Source organism: Aegilops tauschii, chromosome 7, assembly GCF_002575655.3.
Source record: "Aegilops tauschii subsp. strangulata cultivar AL8/78 chromosome 7, Aet v6.0, whole genome shotgun sequence".
In the NCBI taxonomy this organism is placed as follows: domain Eukaryota; kingdom Viridiplantae; phylum Streptophyta; class Magnoliopsida; order Poales; family Poaceae; genus Aegilops; species Aegilops tauschii.
The window spans coordinates 50,816,271-50,836,716 of NC_053041.3; positions in this window are offsets into that span (position 1 = coordinate 50,816,271).

Below are 20,446 nucleotides of genomic sequence, written 5' to 3' on the forward strand. Positions count from 1 at the left end.
CCCCCCATTTGTTTTTCTCTGTTTTCAGCAGCATTAGTGTCAATAAGAAGCTCATTATCAATCTCCTCACTTTCCTCCTCAGAGAAATTCTCCTCATTTTCTTTTTGATTTTTCCCAGCATCATTTCCCTCTTCCAAATTTTCTGTTAAAGCTGGCATGTGCACTCCCCTCACAACAGATTTGGGAGGAGCAGAAAAGTTCCCCAGAGTGGAAGAAGAGCCCTGGTCACCATTTTGCACATTTTCTGTGATTCTAGCCCTTTTGGGTGACACCCCCTTGTCTGCATCTTGAGTAATTGTCACAGTTCCTTTAGGATTATTTTTAACCAGAATTTTATCCACCGAGTAGAAGAAATCATAGAAATGATCTCCCAACACCCCCTCTGCCTTAGCTGGGATGTTCTTAGCATCTCTACAACCCAACTTAATCCTGACCGACTCGGGTCTGTTGATAGTAGATTTGTCGATGTCCAAAGTCACACCCACCAAAGATCCAACATAAGCAATATTTTTTTCACACCTTTTGTCCAAAGGGATGTTGCTAACATTGACCCAAGCAATGTTAAGTACACCCTTGGCACCCACAGATTCAGACCATTTTTTGAGACTCACCATAGCACCACAGCTCTTAATATTCATAGTTTCAGCGAAACAAGCTTTGTCAACATCTCTAGGTGAAGGAAATCTCATCACAAAAGTATTCGGCCCAATCGACCTAGCAGAACACTTCCAATTTGTGTTAATGTACGCATTAAAGAACTCCTCCAACTGCCTGCCACTAGCTTGCCCTTCTATCACAGAGATGATAATATATCCGTTCCTATCAGTATTTTGCTTGGGTGTACTAGCGTCATGTATGTAGAAGAAACCCTTCCCCTTAGCTTGAAAACCACACATAGGAGCCACACATTCCCAAGGAAGAACAATATTGCAAATAGGAACCAGATGTCCATTTAAACCACATCTACCGCAAACTACGCTAGGAAAGCACATTGGAACATGCCCAGGATCTTTGCAAGTGACGCAAACCTCAGCACCACCACTAGTGGGGTGGCATTCCTTCTTCCCGGAGTTGGATGATGTCGATCTTGCTGAGGACGCGCATCATGTTGGGGACGCAGATCTTGTTGAGGACGCATATCTTGTTGTGGGCGCTGATTGTCACCCGTAGTCACCTTGCCTTGGTTGTTGTTGTCGCCCCATCTCTCCGTGCGACGGCCATCGCTCTGCGTCTCCATGGCCGCCGCCACCCACCTTGCTCGATCTGGCAGCACGCGCCCTTGATCCATGTTGGTGGAGACCTGACCACCTTCCTCGATGTCCCGCGTCCAAACCATGTTGCGGCCACCTCCACCCCCGCCGCGCCCGGCGCCCCGGCCAGCCCAGCCCGCCCCGAAGCCATCAAGCCGATGGCCACGGTTCTCCACTCCTCGATCCGCCATGGGAATGGGCGGATTCACGCGAGGTGGAGATGCAGCGACCTGAGCGAAGGATCTGTGGTCTCCTCCCGCCTTCCCCTCCCACCAGCCGAACGACGGGGAAACCCTAGGCGCTTCCCAGAAGTGGTGGAGAAGGAGATCGAGATCTGGAATTGAGCGGGTCGGTGGGGATCTTATCTCCTCCGCCACCCTAGCCGGATGACCTGTAGTCGGCGGCCCCACCTGGCCCGGGCTTGCCCCACCCCTGGCCCCGCCATGGCGCGCGTGTCGGGTGCGGGTCCGAGAACCCCCGGGTCAGATGTCCACTGCGGTACACGGGACGAGCCCAGCGGTACACGGACGTGCTCCACAACCACCGACTCCGGCGCGTCGTCGACCACGTGCGTCGTCGGCACCGCTGATCGGCGGCCATGGTCGGCGTGGGGAGAGGGAGAGGATAGGGACGTCAGAAAAGCCATCTCCCTAAGTTCCGATCTCGATTTCTCGCTTGAGCTGTGATGAACTGACACGAGAAAAAACAAAACTACGGTGAGTTGGTGAGCAAGAGATATTCTACTTCCAGCGGGAAGCAAGTGCGGCAACGCGATGGCCATATTCGACGACAGCGCACATGGGGATGTTGAGTTTGGCGGCGCCGGCGGCGGACGATATGCTAGTCATGGTGGGCACAACAGCTCGAGGTTGAGGCCTGCTAGGCCAGGAGGAAGAGATTGAGATCGGGGAGATGGGGACAGAGGCACAGATTGGAGTGGCCGCTCGTACCGCCTTGTCGCCGTTGAAGCTAGTGGCACACATTAGTTGCCCTACCACGAACTGATGGTTCACTACTTTTATCTTTTATGCCGGCGGGCCAGCTTCAGTCGCCAGTCGCTTCCAATTCCATCTACCGGCCGCATCAGCCGCCTGCATCGCTCGCCCCGCATCGATCTGTTAGGCCCGTACCACGCTGCATCAGATCCGATGGTCTCTCGTACACAGGCATCGAATATTGTTAACCCTAGCCGCCACGCCCAAGAGTGGATGCGGGAAGGTGGAACGACGACGGAGAAGAGAAGACATCGCATATCGGGGAAGATGACTGCTCGCTCGTAATTTTTTCCCTGTGTGGTGCAGACTGGACGCGCGGCTTCCTTAGATGGGCTATCTGGCCCAATTAACGAGCATACTACAAAAAAGATACCGGAATAGCTGCTCTTAAGACATCGGGCCCAGGTTGTGGTCATGTTTTCACACGAAACAGAGATTCATATGCATCCAATGGCCAGAAACAGTCCAATCTTAAAAACGAACGGCCCTAACAACTGATGGCGTGAGAGGCAAGGGATTAAGTGCAGTTTTACTGTTCTTAATTGTTCTGTGTTTTAACCTGATTGACTGAATCAAAAAACACATTGTATGCCTCTTTGTCTTTTAGCAGCCTCTGCAATTCATCAAGACTGCACCAATATAAAAAGTAAGAATAGCAGTGTAACATGGTTCTATATTCCAAAGAAGTATGCATCACGATCACCATACAATTGTGTATAAAGGAACACTATGCAACGACAAAAACAGTAAGCATTTGGAAATAACATACATGACACACACATGCATAATTATTGTGTCTGAATTATCTAGAAATACTATGCAACTACACACATAGTAAACATTTGGAAATTAGAAATACAGCAAAGCCATGCATAAATGATGTATATGAATTCTCGAGCTTACAGTAGTTGGCATGCCCTCTGTACATTTGCTTTCTACTCATCAGCAATTCACATATAATTAGCCTCTAGTATCAACCTACAATATCATTCTACGTGGCTGCCGGCGCTGATCATCTGGTTTGACTTTAAAAATATTAATGATGATTTTTTTTCGTTCTTGTAATTTGTAAAAACTATGGTATTGCGATCACTTTCTAAAAAATAGCGTAGCAGAAGTGAAAACGAGTCATGACTGACTATAGGCATATAGCGCAGACGCTGGCACATGAATGAATCATCTGACTCTGTTCAGCGATTATTGGCCACACTTTCTCATTAGTCATTAGTAACACAACCTAAACAGCACATGCAGAGATGATGTTGCCGATGCAAGAAAAAATGAATCAAATTTGCATTTGTCTTGTGATACGTCTCCAACGTATCTATAATTTATGAAGTATTCATACTGTTATTTTATCATTCTTGGATGTTTTACAATCATTTTGTAGCAACTTTATATTATTTTTTGGGGCTAACCTATTGACCCAGTGCCCAGTGCCAGTTGTTGTTTTTGCTTATTTTTTACATCGCAGGAAATCACTACCAAACGGAGTCCAAATGTAACGAAACTTCACGGACATTTTTATGGACCAGAAGATCAACAGTGGGCCAAAGAAGCACCTGGGGGTGCCCCGAGGGGGGTACAACCACCAGGGCGCGCTTGGGGGCCCAGGCGCGCCCATGAGGGTTGTGCCCACCTCGGTGGCCTCCAGCACCCCCTCTTTACCCTATAAATTCACAAATGTTCCATAACCCTTCGGGGTTAACCTATATCAGAAGTTCCACCGCCGTGGTGTCTACTATGCAACTTTATTCTTGTAGACACGTGTTGGGCCTCCAAGCGCAGAGTTTTGTAAGACAGTAGCAATTTTCCCTCAAGTGGATGACCTAAGGTTTATCAATCTATGACAGGTGTAGGATGAAGATGGCCTCTCTCAAACGACCCTGCAACGAAATACAAGAAATCTCTTGTGTCGCCAACGCACCCAATACATTGGCAAATTGTATAGGTGCACTAGTTCGGCGAAGAGATGATGATAAAAGTGTAATATGGACGGTAGAAATATATTTTTATAATCTGAATAAAAAAACAAGGTAGCAAATAGTAAACTGGTACAAAAACGGTATTGCAATGCTTGAAAACAAGGCCTAGGTTCCGTACTTTCAGTAGTGCAACCTCTCAACAATGCTAACATAGTTGGATCATATGATTATCCCTCAAAGTGCAATAAAGAATCACTCCCGAGTTTCTATTAGCGGAGAACAAAAGATATAAATTGTTTGTAGGGTACGAAACCACCTCAAAGCTATTCTTTCCATTCGATCTATCCTAGAGTTTGTACTAAAATAACGCAAGCTATTCTTTCCGATCGATCTAATCAAGAGTTCGTACTAAAATAACACCAAAGCAAATTCATATTCATAATACTCAATCCACACAAGGAACTACAAAGAGACCCCAAAGTTTTTATCGAAGAAAAGATAATAAAAACGTGCATCAACCCGTATGCATAGATTAGCCCAACGTCACCTCGGGAATCCACAAGTTGAGTGCCATAACATACATCAAGTGAATCAATATGATACCCCAATTGTCACCTCAAGTATTCATACCGCAAGACATACATCATGTGTTCTCATCTCTGAATATTCAATCCGACAAGACCAAACTTCAAAGGGTAAAGATTCAATTCATCACAACAAGAGTATAGAGGGGAGAAACATCATATGATCCGACTATATTAACAAAGCCCATGATATGGATCATGAGAGAGAGAGATTAAACACATAGCTACCGGTACAAACCCTCAGCCCCGAGGGTGGACTACTCCCTCCTCATCGTGGTGGCCGCCGGGATGATGAAGATGGCCACCAGAGATGATTCCCCCCTCCGGCAGCGTGCCGAAACGGGGTCTAGATCGGTTTTCATGGATACAGAGACCTTGCGGTGGCGGAACTTCGGATCTAGGTTAACCCCGAAGGGTTTCGGAATATTTGGGAATTTATAGTGCAAAGAAGGGGTGCGGGAGGCCACCGAGGTGAGCACAACCCACCTGGGCGCGCCAGGGGGGCCTGGCGCGCCCTGGTGGGTTGTGCCCCCCTCAGGGCACCCCCAGTTGCAGCTCTGGCCCAATGGATGTCTTCTGGCCCATAAAAAAACTCCGTGGAGTTTCGTTGCATTTGGACTCCGTTTGGTATTGATTTCCTGCAATGTAAAAAACAAGCAAAAAAATAGCAACTGGCACTGGGCACTGGGGCAATAGGTTAGTCCCAAAAATGATACAAAGTTGCTATAAAATGATTGTAAAACATCCAAGAATGATGAAATAACAGCATGAATACTTCATAAATTATAGATACGTTGGAGACGTATGAGCATCCCCAAGCTTAATCCCTACTCGTCCTCGAGTAGGTAAACGATAAAATAAATAATTTATGAAGTGTGAATGGTAGCAAAGTGCATAAGTTTGATCAATGATAATTTCAATCACTTTTCCTAGCATCATAAGAGCAATTCTTTCTTAATAAACTTATCATGGTATAGTGGCAACCAATTCACATGTTAAGGTTCAAACAATGAACTCTCTTGAAACTCAACAACCTATGGTCTTAGTCACCAAGCAATTGCAATTCAACTTATTCAACAGAGTTTAAGTAAGAGCTCGACATACTCAACCATCATATAGTCTTCTATGATTGCTAACACTCACCGCATCCGCATGAGCAAAACGTTTCAACCGGACACATAGAAAGATAGGGGCTTATTGTTTTGCCTCCCAACGTATTCACCTCATTGGTGATGTCAACAATAATAAATCATGCTACCCATATTCAACTGGACATATGTTCCTAGATCTTTCCTCGCCACATGATGCTTGCCAAAGGAGAAAAATAAAAAGGAATAGAGAGAAAAGCTTTGACTCTTTGCATTAAAGGAAATACTGAAAATTAAAAGATAGGCCCTTCGCAGAGGGAAGCAGAGGTTGCCATGCGCTTATTTGTTTGTATGCTCAACCCCTTAGTGCAAAAGAACGTCATGTTATATTGCCCCTTATGATAGCAACCTTTATTACGCAGTCCGTCGCTTTTATTGCTTTGCCATCATAAGTTCGTACAACGCTCAATTCTCTCTTACACTAAATGATCTAACACTTTTAGAAGCAATTTTTATTGCCTTATTGCACCAATGACAACTTACTTGAAGGATCTTGCTTAATCCTTAGGTAGATATGGTGGACTCTTGAAAATAAGATTTGGGTTTAAGAGTTTTTGGATTCACAAGTAGTATCTCTACGTGGTGTGGAATTTTTGGCTAGCAAAGTGGGGGGCAAGCACCACATGTTGAAGGATCAATCACAATATGACTTCTATGTGAATATGAGCAAACATAAATCATTACGTTGTCTTCCTTGTCCAATGTCAACAATTTTGGCATATAATATTTTGATGGGGACTCACAATCACAAAAGATTTCCGTTGGGGATATAACTAGTAGGTATGACCCGCCCAGGAGGGGCCGGGTTATACCTACGAAGACTCTCGAAGCCCAAGACCAAGCTTGAAGATGGCGGTTCAGTTAAGGGCCCAAAGCCCAAAGGCGACTTAAGGCCCGTAGTGATAAACCGCCATAATGGTATGACTTGTATTACAAGGCAAGATTAACTAGTCACCGAGCCGGACACTGTTTATGAGCCGGCCGGGACTCTGTAGACCGCAGGGCGTCAACCCGTGTATATAAGGGGACGACCCAGCGGCGGCTTAGGGCAAGTAACATCAAATCGAGAGCCAGCCATAGCGGATTCGCTCCCTGGTCATCGAAACCCTAGCAATTCCACCTCAACTGGATTAGGCTTTTACCTTCACCGCAAGGGGCCGAACCAGTATAAACCCTCGTGTCCTTTGTCCTGCTTTAACCCCTTTAAGCTTCCTAGTTGCGATGGCTCCACGACTAAGTCCTTTCACGAGGACATCTGCCGTGACTATTCCACGACAGTTGGCGCCCACCGTGGGGCCAGCGCACGGTGGATTTGAGTTCTTGAAGGGCAGCTTCGAAGGGCTCAAGGGATACGCCGTGGGCCGGATGACCAAGAGTCGTCGCGGCAAGCTCTACATCGACGACGTAGGCTGGGGCCCCGACGCCGGCTCAATTGAGTACGGGTACCGGGTCCCCTTCGGCGGAATTCACGTCTTCATCGGTCGGATCGGCGAGCCGGGCCCTGAGTCAGACATCTGCACCGACATCATCGAGACGGCTCAGCGTGCGAGACCCGCCCAGGCTCCGCCCGCCATGAAGCATGCCTTCGTGGGATGCGTCCATGGAGGAGAACTCCCTGAAGGATCCGTGTCTGGCGGTGAGACGGCCATCTATTATGACGGTGAGTCGTCCATGGGTGAGACGGATTCGTTGTATCAACTACAAGACGGCGGGCTTGGGGGCTGTTCCGATTGCAGCTGTATTCCGGACCCCTTTGAGCCGCCGAGCAGAGTAGGGATCTTCATGGCTGGCACTCAATCATGTCAAAACTCTACGTCTGTGGCAGCAATAACCTCCGGGTCAGCGGCAGCCGGGGCAGGAGGCCCTGTGCGCCCGCCAACTCAGGTGCTGATTGATCTCACGGATAGACTGACAACCCTGTTAACCGCCACAGTTAATCCGGCGGATCAGGCTGAGCATGATGCAGACGTGGTTCGGTTACGTGAGGAGATAGTACAAGCCAAGGAAAACTTAGCAGCTGAAGGCACCAGATTGGCTATGGAGCGGGCGTCTTTGGATGCTCGAGCCCAACAGCTTCAATCAGGAGCGTTCCAGCTTATGATGGATCTAAACGCATCAAATGAGGTCATGAGGAGAAGGCACCAGAAGTCTCAATCCCGTCTGCCTTTGATTTACGATCCTAGAAATATCTTCCGCACACCCGGTGCAAGTCCCAGTAACCCGCCAGAGGTAAACCCGGCTGCGATGCCCGGAGCTGGGGCGCCGGTTCAACCACGAGTGACGGAACCTCCCCGAGTAAATACTGCTCCGCCTCAGTATGTGCCAACACCACCGGGTCATTATTCTAACTCGCTGGAGAACACGATCGCTGCGGCGGCGCGATTGGCGGCTCTCCCGGCGGAGGGCGACTCTCCAACAGCAGTTGAGACGTGAAGGGTCATAGAACTTCTTCAGATGGCTCTGGTGCAGCAGGAGGCTTATTCTTATAGTTGAGCCAGGATTCATTCGACTCCTCGCCCGAGCCGGAGCCCGAGTTACAGCAGACATATGGATTCGGCGGCCATATGAAGCAATGCCCAGCGTCGTAACCAGCCAGGTGGGCATAACCCGGTACAGGACAGGATACGTCAAGAGGCTCAGCAGGCGGCTGAGCGGGCGGCTCAGAAGGCGGCTCACCAAACCTTCCTGGCTTATCCGACGACTTCTGTTGAGGCAGGCATGGCCACAAGAACCAGCGGTGTTCCTTGTTTGGTGCCGGCTCAACGTAATGAGCGTTTGCCCAAGGATTTCAAGGGACCTCGAAAGGTGCCAAATTACACAGCTGATTTACAGCCTGGGGCGTGGATTGAAAGCTATGAGATGGCCATGGAGCTGTTGGAGGTCAGTGACGCAGCAATGGCCAAGTATTTCACTATGATGCTGGATGGAACGGCCCATACTTGGTTAAAGGGACTGCCACCTAATTCCATTGGGTCCTGGGCCGAGTTAAAGGCCCGGTTTATTCAGAACTTCAAGGACACATTCAAGCAGCCTATGTCGATTGTGGACATGACTAATTGCAAGCAAGAGGAAGGTGAGTCCACGACCCATTGGGTGCGCCGGGTGAAGGAAATAATACATTCATCTGATAAGATGGATGCCGGCTCTGCAGTCTTAATGTTGGAGAAATATTACCGTTTTGAACCTCTGAAACAGAAGCTGGGGCGGCTCAAGCGAGATTGTAATGACATGGGCCAGCTGATGGCGGATATGGTTAAATACGCCGATTCTGATAGTACCAAGGATCCCGCGTCTGATGAAGAGAAGACATGGAAGGGAAAGAAGAACGGTAATGCTAAGGGTCTTCAGCATAACCCGGTGAATCAAGGAGGCAATAGTAAATGTAAGGTTGATGGTAGCTCAGAATTTGTGGCGAATACACAGGGTAACTTAACAGAAGGGTTATGCACATTGATCGAAGGAAGAATGAGGCGGTTGATGCTTTAAGCCGGCTGGGATCTCAGCGTAAGCCGGTGCCACCTAACATTTTCTTAGATATTCTGCATAACCCTTCTGTTAAGTTACCCACAGAGGAAGACTTAGTTGTCCCAGACCCAGAAGCGCAATTGGTGGCGGCTCTTCACGTCATCCCAGATTGGACAGTGCCATATTTGGCTTACATGACCCGAGGCGTGTTGCCTGACGATGAGACATTGGCTAGACAAATCGTCCGGCGGTCTAAGTCGATGACAATTGCTAATGGTGAGTTGCATCATCGCAGTGTTACTGGGGCGTTTCAACGTTGTGTTTTGCCTGAGGAAGTCAAGAAATTCTTCGTGAGATCCATGAAGGCGATTGTGGTCATCATGTCGGTTCAAAATCTCTTGTGGCCAAAGCTTTCCGTCATGGTTTTTATTGGCTGACGGCTCATGCTGATGTGGAGGATTTGGTCAGTAAATGTGATGGTTGCCAGAAATTCTCACGACGAGCTCATGTGCCGGCTCAATAATTGAGGATGATTCCAATTACTTGGCCGTTTGCAGTCTGGGGGCTTGACATGGTTGGGCCTTTCAAAAGGTCCAAGGATAAAAAGACACACCTCCTGGTGGCGGTTGATAAATTCACAAAGTGGGTTGAGGCAGAGCCGGTCAGTAGGTGTGATGCAGCCACGACGGTTCAATTCATGAAAAAGGTGATCTTTCGTCTTGGCTTTCCACACAGCATCATAACTGCCAATGGTACTAATCTGTCCAAAGCTGCCATGGAAGAGTTCTGTCAACGTGAGCATATCCGGCTCGATGTTTCATCAGTAGCTCATCCTCAATCCAATGGTCAAGCTGAAAGAGCCAATCAGGAGATCTTGAAAGGCATTAAGCCCCGGCTCATGGTACCTTTACAGCGGACGCCGGGTTGTTGGGTGGAGGAGTTGCCTTCTGTGATATGGAGCATCAATACTACACCTAATAGATCTACGGGTTATATGCCTTTCTTCATGGTTTACGCAGCAGAGGCGGTTTTACCGAGTGACATCCGTCATGACTCGCCCCGAGTGGTGGCTTACGTTGAAGCTGATAATGAACAAGCCCGTCAGGATGCACTTGACCTATTGGATGAGAAGCGTGACTTAGCAGCAGCCCGCTCGGCGATTTACCAACAGGACCTGTGCCGTTATCACAGCCGCCGGGTTAAATCCAGAACCTTTCAAGAAGGTGACTTGGTGCTCCGGCTCATCCAGGATCAGTCCGATATGCACAAGCTATCCCCACCTTGGGAAGGACCGTTTGTGGTCAGCAAGAACCTGAACAATGGGTCATACTACCTGATCGATGTTCGAGAGCACAAAGACTAACGTAAGTCGGAGGAGGAGACCCGCCGGCCGTGGAACATTGCTCATCTTCGGCCTTATTACACTTGAGCCACCGGCTCTCATGATGTACATATTATAAAATGTATATATTATGATAAGTAATAAAGAATGACCTCTGTCCTTTTCATCCTCAATGATCATATGTTCTTATTATTTTAAACATAAACGACCAGTTGGGGGCTGATCGTATTCGAATCCAGCTTAACTCTCTTGGTCCGGCTCATGATCGTATTCGAATCTAGCCGTTACACCTCATGGTCACTAGGGGGCTTCCTGTTCAAACATAATTCTATTCGAACCAAAGAGAACATAGCTGTCAATACCCTTTTGATCGGAACACTGCCAAACTCACTAGGGGGCTTCTTGATCGTATCTGAATCATAGCTCAACCCCTTTTGGGTCCGACGTTGATAGTATTCGAATCAGCATCGTTAAAAAACTCTCAAGGTCATTTGGGGGCTTCCTATTCAAACATAGGTCGTATTCGAACCAAAGAGAACATAGATGTCGGTACCCTCTTGATCGGCGCAACGCCAAAGCCACTGGGGGCTACATGATCGTATTCGAATCCTAGCTCAACCCCTTTGGAACGGTTTACTGATCGTATTCGAATCAGAAGCCTCAAAATCTTGTTTATTTCTTTTGATGTTTTTTGCAAACAATTTCTTTTTGAGTTTTTTGTCTTGAGACTTCTTTTGATCCTATTGGAAGTGTCTAATGAGTGGCTTCTATTTAACCCGGCTTGGCCTTAGTCAATAAGTCGCCAGCATATAACAATAATCATGTGTGGAAGTACCAGCTGCTACAAGATTGGGTTGTGACCCTTACTGTTTGGGTCATATAAGCCGGCAGTATCAATCAAAGGATCACAGGTATGATATTGTGGTTATATTTCAAAGCTATAAATGATAACCGGTTTATCTATGACTCTTTTGCATATTCCGGGTCCTATGTAAAATATATGACCCGCCCTGCGGTAAACCGCCCAGGGTCTTGTGATTTATTTCTGTATGCAGGACCGTGTAAAAGTTTTCTTAAGCACAAGGAAAACAGATGATAAGCATCATATGGATGAATATAAGATGGCGGCTTAACAGTATTGAGCACCAAACACGTGCACAAAGGCACGACAAAACCAAGTTATGTCTAGCCTATTATATGACTCCCCGAGTCCAAATGATTAACATTGTTTTTTCAGCAAAGTATAAATATGACCCGCCCGACGGATCAATTGTGTTGATGGCCTGAAGCTTCCGGATCATCCCTTTCCGCTCCTCCATCCTGTTCCCTGTCCTGGAAGGTTGATGATGACCAGTCAATGCACTCAAAGCTTCAAATTCAACTTCATCATCAATTAATCCGACCGGGTCAACTTCAGGGGCGAAGGTATGCTTACGAATTGGAGGGATCAGGCTGATCACTTCATAATGCGGCGTTGGAATCCTATGATTTTCAGCGTCATAACTCGGATGATACTTGGTAAGATCCGTGTCATCAGCAATCAGGGTCACCACAGGGTGTATGTCCTTAACACAAGTGGTGAAGTCCTCCTGTCCAAAAGGTGTGCCGTCCTCCTTTAAGCTTGGATACCCAATGGCGATGTCGGCCGGGTCTAGCTCTGGTAGCCACGCCTTGGCCCAGCTTAATGCAGCTACGGCTCCGGCTCTCGCAGAAGATCGCCCTAATTCCTTAAACTGCTGAGGTAGCACAGCAAGCCGCTTTAATACATCTGACAGGAGAGTGGGAACTTCATTTGACAGGGCCACTGCGGCTAAAGCACGTTGAGACCCGGTGTAGAGTTGCTCCACCAGCGTATAAACTGCCTTCAGCTTTATCAACATGCTTTGGTTCAGATTGGAATTCCTGGACCCTGCATTACAACGTTAGGTGAGTTGATGACAATATTATGCTCATTTGACAGATCCACATATCTAACACTAGCAGAATAGCTTACCAAAGATTGCTGAGACCATCTGAGATATATGGCGTTTTAAACCGGATAGTCCGGCGGTTGCTTCTGCAAGAGCCGCCTCTGCCTTCTCAGCTCGGTTGATCAAGGCGCTCTTTTCATCAGCCCATGCCTTCTTCTCCACTTCATAGCCTTTTTCAGTTTTTCTTGTTTAGATACGCTGAACTCGAATTTGGAGTTGGCTTTTTGAGTTTCAATCTCCCGAGCTTCCAAGCGGTTCTTCAAGTTAGATATTTCTGATTCAAATTGACTATTGGTGGCCTGTACAAGTACCGGGTCAAAATCAGGATTTTCATGAGGCAATATTAAGTCCCAAGTCTTTTGCAAGCAATAACACTTGGCACTTGGGGACTAATGTATACTGAAGAATTTTTGTTTAAAGTGGCGGCTCATGACAGTAAGTCCCAATCACTCTGCAAGCAAGAGTATTTGGCACTTGGGGGCTAATGCATATTGCTATTAAAGCCTAGTTAAATAGTTTGGTCTGTGCAACCATATGAAGAACCGGTTCAATCATACTGATTAAACCGCCCCTTGGGGACTACGGAGTAAGCCGGAGTTCTTCTGTGTTTTAGTTCAACTATGTTACTAATATTGCCATGTTTTTCTTTCCAAAGTCTATAGCATATTCATCATAAGCAATAGACTTGGGGGCTGGCACGGTAATGATAAATGAATATGGAGAAAAGGTTGTACCTCAAATTTCTGATACATTTGCTTCACCATATCAATTTCGGTGTCACGACTGCTGTGCACTTGGCTCATATAGCCAGAAAAGACTTCGCTAATACTCATGTGAGTATACTCAGTGATGTCAAATTTAACCCGGCGGCGTTCCAGAAGTTCATCCTTGGCAGAACATTTGGCCAGCACGGTTGGTCTTCCCGGCTTAGTAAAGCCGGTCTTGGTGATTTCAACATCAGCATCTTGAGGATCATCCGTCCTGGCAAGGCTAGGGACTTCCAGGTTTTCAGAACCATCGACGGCTTGCTCGACAGGCGGGTCAGTAGTGGGCGTCGGTATATCATGAGCTGGCTCAGGCGGCGGCTCATGGGTGGAGGCTTCAAGGGCGGTTGTTCCAAGTTCCAGCTCATTTAAGATCAGCTCTTCGGCCGGCTTGTTCTTCTTCACCCTCTTGCTGGGCTTTGCTTGGCCACTGCATAAGATAAAAAGGTCAGTACAAGTGTAGTAAATTGAAATGAATACAGGATAAGCAGGTTATCATTACCTTGGAGCGGTTTTAAAAGCCGACATATTGGACTGCATTGATTCGCCGGAAGAAGGTGAAGTTTCCTGATAATTTGAGTCAGAAGGATTGAGTGGTTGACGAGTGAGACCCGCCAAAGGATAAAAGGGATATAAATCGGAGGTGACATCATTCCGATGCTTTCTTGGTGTATTGGGCAAGCCGGAGGAGAGTTCCGCATCTTTGCTGGTCCGGGTCTGCCTCCGGCTCTCATGAATCTGTCGCTTCAAAAGAAATTGAGGATCTTGGTAAGCTAAAGGATGTGAAAATCTTACTTTCCGGGTTACTCTTCGGACTTTCTGTCTTGGCAAAGGCTCGGAGTCGGAGGAAATGATAGTTACCTCTTCAACCGCTGCATGACTCGCTCCTGTATCCTCCCGAGGATAATCAGTGTCAAAGTTAAAAAAGGAGCCTAGACAATCAAGAGCTACCTCTGATTCAGTGGTTTCCTCTAGCCGAAGCCTGTCTGAGGCGCTGGGTTTGTTTCCTTTCTTCCTGGCGGCGGCTCTCCTGGCGGCTTTCTTAGCTTTTCTGGCCTTCTTTGCAGCCTCATGATCATAGTTGGCTTTCCAAAATACGTCAGTGGCCTGTGAATTTCAACAAGAGTTTTGAGTAAAGGTAAAACCTCAAAGGTGAAAGTATAAAATAAAAATTCTTAAGTTACTAGCTTACCGCTGGAGCCAGGTTAGCTTTGCAGAAAGGGCTCAAACCTACTTTGCCACAGTCTGCCAGGCTCTCATTCCAGAGTGATTTTGTCCTATCATCAATGACGTCATCAGGTAAATCGTCAGGGCTGTGCCGCAGAGGATCATTCTTCTGGCCTGTGTAGTCGCACATCAAACCAGGGCGGTGGCTCAATGGAATAACCCGCCAGGCAAGCCAAACCCGGACCAAATCAATGCCATTTAAGCCATTCCCCAGAAGAGCCTTGACTTTGCTCATGGTGGGGGCAAGTTTTTGGCGTCCACCAGCTGACAGATTATCTGGTAGAGGATGAGTAGACTCAAGGCGTAGGGCGCGAAAGCCGGGCAGAGGGTTTTCACCAGCCGGAGAAGTATCTTGACAATAAAACCATGTCTGGTTCCAGTCTTTGGGGTGACTCGGTGGATCAGCATACGGAAAAATACAGTCTCTCCTTCGCTGGATTGAGATCCCACCAAGCTCCAAGCTAGGCCTATTGGCACGTTCATTCTGGCAGTTCAAATAAAATAATTCCCTGAAGAGCAGCAAGTTGGGTTCTTCTCCAAGGTGCACCTCACAGAACACTTGGAAATTGCAAATGTTAGATACGGAGTTGGGACCGATATCTTGAGGTCGGAAGTCGAACAAGTGCAGGACATCTCTGAAAACTTTGAGCCGGGTGGAGAAAAGCCCCGGTTCATGTGATCAGTAAAGATGATGACTTCCCCCTCTTTGGGTTGAGGTTTTTCCTCTGTTGGATCAGGAGCACGATAGGAAATGACTTCCTTCTTTGGCAGATAGCCAGTCTTCACAAAATCAGCAAGGGTGTTTTCTGTGACGATGGATTTGACCCAATTGCATGTAACAGGTGATTTCGGCGCTTTCGGCGGCATTATAAAGATGGAAGCCTACGACAAAATAAAAAAATTCCGGTTCAAATTTAAGCCGGAGAGAAATACTTCAAATCATACTCAAGTTGGCGGCTTATAGAAGGGGCCTAATGGTATATGGCTAATTATGTCAAATTATTTAAGCCGCCATGAGCAGTTAAGTTATTTAAGCCGCCATTGTCGGTGTCAAAACCGGCGGATCTCGAGTAGGGCGTCCCGAACTGTGCGTCTAAGGCGGACGGTAACAGGAGGCGGGGGACACAATGTTTACCCAGGTTCGGGCCCTCTCGATGGAGGTAATACCCTACTTCCTGCTTGATTGATCTTGATGATATGAGTATTACAAGAGTTGATCTACCACGAGATCGTAGAGGCTAAACCCTAGAAGCTAGCCTATGATTATGATTGTTGTTGTCCTACGGACTAAACCCTCCGGTTTATATAGACACCAGAGGGGCTAGGGTTACACAGAGTCGGTTACAAGGGAGGAAATCTACATATCCGAATGGCCAAGCTTGCCTTCCACGCAAAGGAGAGTCCCACCCGGACACTGGACGAAGTCTTCAATCTTGTATCTTCATAGTCCAACAGTCCGGCCAAAGTATATAGTCCGGAAGTCCGAGGACCCCCTAATCCAGTGCTCCCTCAGTAGCCCCTGAACCAGGCTTCAATGACGATGAGTCCGGCGCACAGATTGTCTTCGGCTTGCAAGGCAGGTTCTTCCTCCGAATACTCCATAGAAGATTTTGAACACAAGGATCGTGTCCGGCTCTGCAGCACAAATTCCACATACCACCATAGAGAGTATAATATTTCCACAAATCTAATCTGCTGACAACTCCTCATAACGTGACATCACGCCACGGCCCGGTCATTATTCGAACCGTTTTCCTCAACCAGCTACTGCACACATTGCGAGGCGGTTTTCTTGGCATGTCTTGTCGAAGCTGAGATCGTGTCGCCTTATCACGGGATTCTCATCAATACGGGTGTGGGTAACCCGACCGCGCCATTAATCATGGCGCTTGGGGAATAAGCGAGTTTACTAGGCAAGTGTGGAGGCGCTACTGCCTTTATAAGGGGACAAGGACTCCCTTTCGCACCCATGCTTTCTTCTTCCCGATCCATTCCCCTTCGCTCGAGCTCCAGCGCCCGAGCATTCATCTTCTCCGCCCACAAAGGCCTTCCGAAAATGTCCGGATCCGGAGCAGGAGGCAAGTGGATGGCCTCTACAGTCCGGGAGAAGGATATCAAAAAGCTTCGGGAGGCCGGGTACCTGGCCAAGAAAATCAGCCACCGTCTCGTGACGGCGGGACAGATCGTCCCTACTCCGGAACCCCACGAGAGGGTTGTATTCCTCCCTCATTTTGTCCGCGGGCTAGGGTTTCCCCTCCACCCGTTCGTTCGTGGCATCATGTATTATTACGGGATCGATTTTCATGATCTATCCCCCAATTCCTTCCTCAACATCTCGACATTCATCGTCGTGTGCGAGGCTTTTCTCCGCATCTCGCCACACTTCGGCTTATGGCTGAAGATCTTTAATGTGAAGCGCAAGGTAGTGAGCGGTGAGCACGCCGAGTGCGGGGGCGCTATGGTGAGCAGGATGCCCAACGTCACATGGCCGACAGGTACTTTTAATGATTCCATCAAAGAGTGGCAACAGCAGTGGATTTACATCACTGAGCCACGCGGCACGGAATGGGCCGCTGCTCCCGAGTTCCGATCCGGAGCCCCTCTGCGGCTTACGTCCTGGCCTAAGAAGGGCCTGAGCTGGTCTTCGTCCGACGAACTGTCGGTGCTCCAGACGCGCGTTAAGGATATGGAAGACAAGAACATCGAACTTGTCAACATAGTCCAGGTGATGTTAGTTCGCCGGATCCTGCCTTGTCAACACCGGACTTGCACCAGACCCTGCGAGAGCTCTTTGGCTCCTCGCACGAACATTTGGAAGGTGCTTTTCAAGTCCAGCAAATCATGGCCAGACTCGGCCGAGGACCGCGGGTACCAACTGTCCCACCCTGCAAGCTCGGTGAGTTATTATATGTTTTATCCGCATAACCCAAGGGAAATGCTTAGTGTGTTTTCCTCAACTCCCCTAGGGCTGGACGAAGAAGGCGGAGCGGATCCACTGTCCGACCCCGCTGCCCGAAGTACCGGCCGACCCACTTCTGACGAAGATGCTGGTCCCGGCACCGTACAAGGCGGCGAAGAAGAAGGCTGAGAAGGAGGCCAAAAAGACCCGGGGTGGCCTTCGTCGCCGCGGCATTTCAGACACAATATCCGAAGGTTCCAACGCCCGTTCTACCTCCGAAGAGGACGAGGAGGAGGAGGAAGACGAATCCCCAGTGGGAGGAAGAAAGAAGGGGGCGACCTCCATACACTTGGAGGCCGAGTCGCCTAAAAGGGGAAAAGCTCATCTTCCGGAAGAGTCCACTGCCGCCACCGACAACAGCCCGGCGTGGGATCCTAGGGCCCAGCCCCTGGTGAACTCATGAGTATAAAATTCAAACACATTTATGCGTCCAGCCTCATCATGGCGTAATATTTTGACCTGAGCCATTTTTTGTAGTCCGGCGAGGCCCCACACCGAACAATCCTCATCAAAGGATTTGCTGAGCTCGGATGCTATGGAGAGTGGGACGCCCCCGAAGGCCCCTTCCCTGAAACATGTGGACAACACCGAGGCTTCATCCCAGAAGGACCCCGACCAAGGAGGGGAGGAAGAGATCGTGAAGGCGGCGCCTGGAGGTCAAACTTCAGGGGCCGGAGACATGGGGAGAAGATTCCCATGGGAGTCGTCGGCGCGAGCCATCTTGAATTCGGCTCCCAGCCGGACGCAATTCCGGAGACCAATATGGCTCCAGAATCAAGCAGGCGGCCTCCCTCGGCTGGAGGGGGCATGCCTGTTCCACCGGCAATCTCTGTCCAACCAGAGGTGCCGGATGCTTTGTTGGCGGCACTGAAGAGCGCCTCCATCGTCGATGAACACCGTGCCCTTATGGGTGCGGTGATTGAGAAGATTCGGTCTGCTGAGAGTGGACAGAATGAAGCCTGCATCAGCCTTATAAGAGGCTTTGAGGTATGTTTTATGAGGTTTCGAAGAATGTCATAGTATGGATAGTAGCCCCTGATACACTGTTCGGTGAAAGAAAGAACCGGACAGGGGATCAAATTTTATGTTCACAGGAAGACTCATTTGGTAACATCTATCTCTCTTTTTTAAGCAGGCGTCTGCAGCGGCTGTTGCCTCTCATACTGCGGAGGTCTCCGGACTGAATCAAAATCTGGAGCAGACCAAAGAAGAACTTGGCCAGTTGAAAAGGCAGTTGGAAGATAACCAAGGTATGCGCAAGCCTTGTTCGCGTTTGGTGCGAACGAATTTCCAGTATGATAAAATAAGTTCCATGATTTTTTCTAGGGACGATGACCGAAGTCGAGGCTCTTAAGAAGGTTGTGGCTGAGGCCGAGGAAAAGGCAGCCGCAGAGCAGGCTCTTCGTGAGAAGCACGAGGCCAGGGTTATGAAGCTGAGCAGAAGCTTCAAGAGGCCGTTAAGAAATGCGAGACCTTGGAGCAGAGTTTAACGGAGAAAGAATCCGAACTCACCAGGGCTCATCAGTCCGCGCGCGATACCTAGGGGTAAACCCAAGGCGCCCTGCAGGTGATCTAAGAGGCGAGGAAGATCGCAGCGGGTAAGGCACTTTTCCATGTAAATCAAATATCTGAGGAGAAAATCATGTTTCTAATTTTGAGTTCGGATTTCTCCAGGGGTGTTTACGGAACTGCCCCACAGCATATCGGATGCCGCCCAATTCTACCGAGCCGAGGAAAGGAACACTGCGGATAAGCTCTTCTGGTCGCAGTATTTGGCACCAAATTATCCGGTGCCTTTCGTCGACCAACTGAAACAGCTGATCGAACTGCATAGGGCGGCCGAACTAGCCACGAAGGATTTGATTATCTGGCTATGGCCCGCCGAGCCGATTCCAAGCAGCTACTTCGGGCTCGTGAAGCGGCTTGTGAGTGCCTGCCCTTGACCTGACGTCATCAAGCATCCGGTCTATATAGAGGGTGCGCGAATGGCCTTCGCCCGCGCAAAGGTGCACTGGGGGAAGATGGATGCTGAAAAGCTGATGACCGAGGGACCGCCAGTGGGGAAGGAGCACCGCAAGCCCGAATTATATTATGAAAGTGTCCTGAAAGGATCCTGCCTTGCGGCAGAGCAATGCACAAAGGACATTATATTTCCATGAATATAATCATGTTGTCCTTTGTAATGTTGAACAAGGTCATTTCAATTATTTATTGCCTGTTATATAAAAGTTTATCCTCCTGCGCGGTCGTTTTATATATTAATCCTGAGAGTTGGCCAGTCGTCGGCTTCTGCCCCCACGTAGGAAGTACGGGGGTGTTCGGGATAAACCTGATCACTCTTTATCCCAGTTTTGGGTCCTTCGAAGGAGGTGTTCAGCACAACGAACCAGGCAATCGGACTATAGGGCTTTATCACTCTCACTTAGCCATAGGAGCTTTAGGAAAGGAAGGTAGGCGCAGCCCCTGGTGTTCGGAAGACCGCACGAGGGGCTCTTATAAGCACCTGATCGGAAGAAAAACCGATCCATCGCGCACTGCATTGGTTATGGCATTATGCGGGAGAAATCCTTAAATATTTTACAACCTCTCGAACAGCTGACCAGCTCTCGCCGTATCATGACAGTTAGTTTTCGCCTTTCTCTATTGAGGTGCTCGTCCGGAAGAACCGGGACACAATCGCAATAGTTCTCCCTGTACCGCCTTAGCCGATATAGCGGAACGTAAGGCAGCAAAACATGGGAGCCGGGCAAACCCAACATTTGACCCAAGACATGATTCGGAGCTGATGCATATAATGCTATAAGTTCGGGGTGCCGA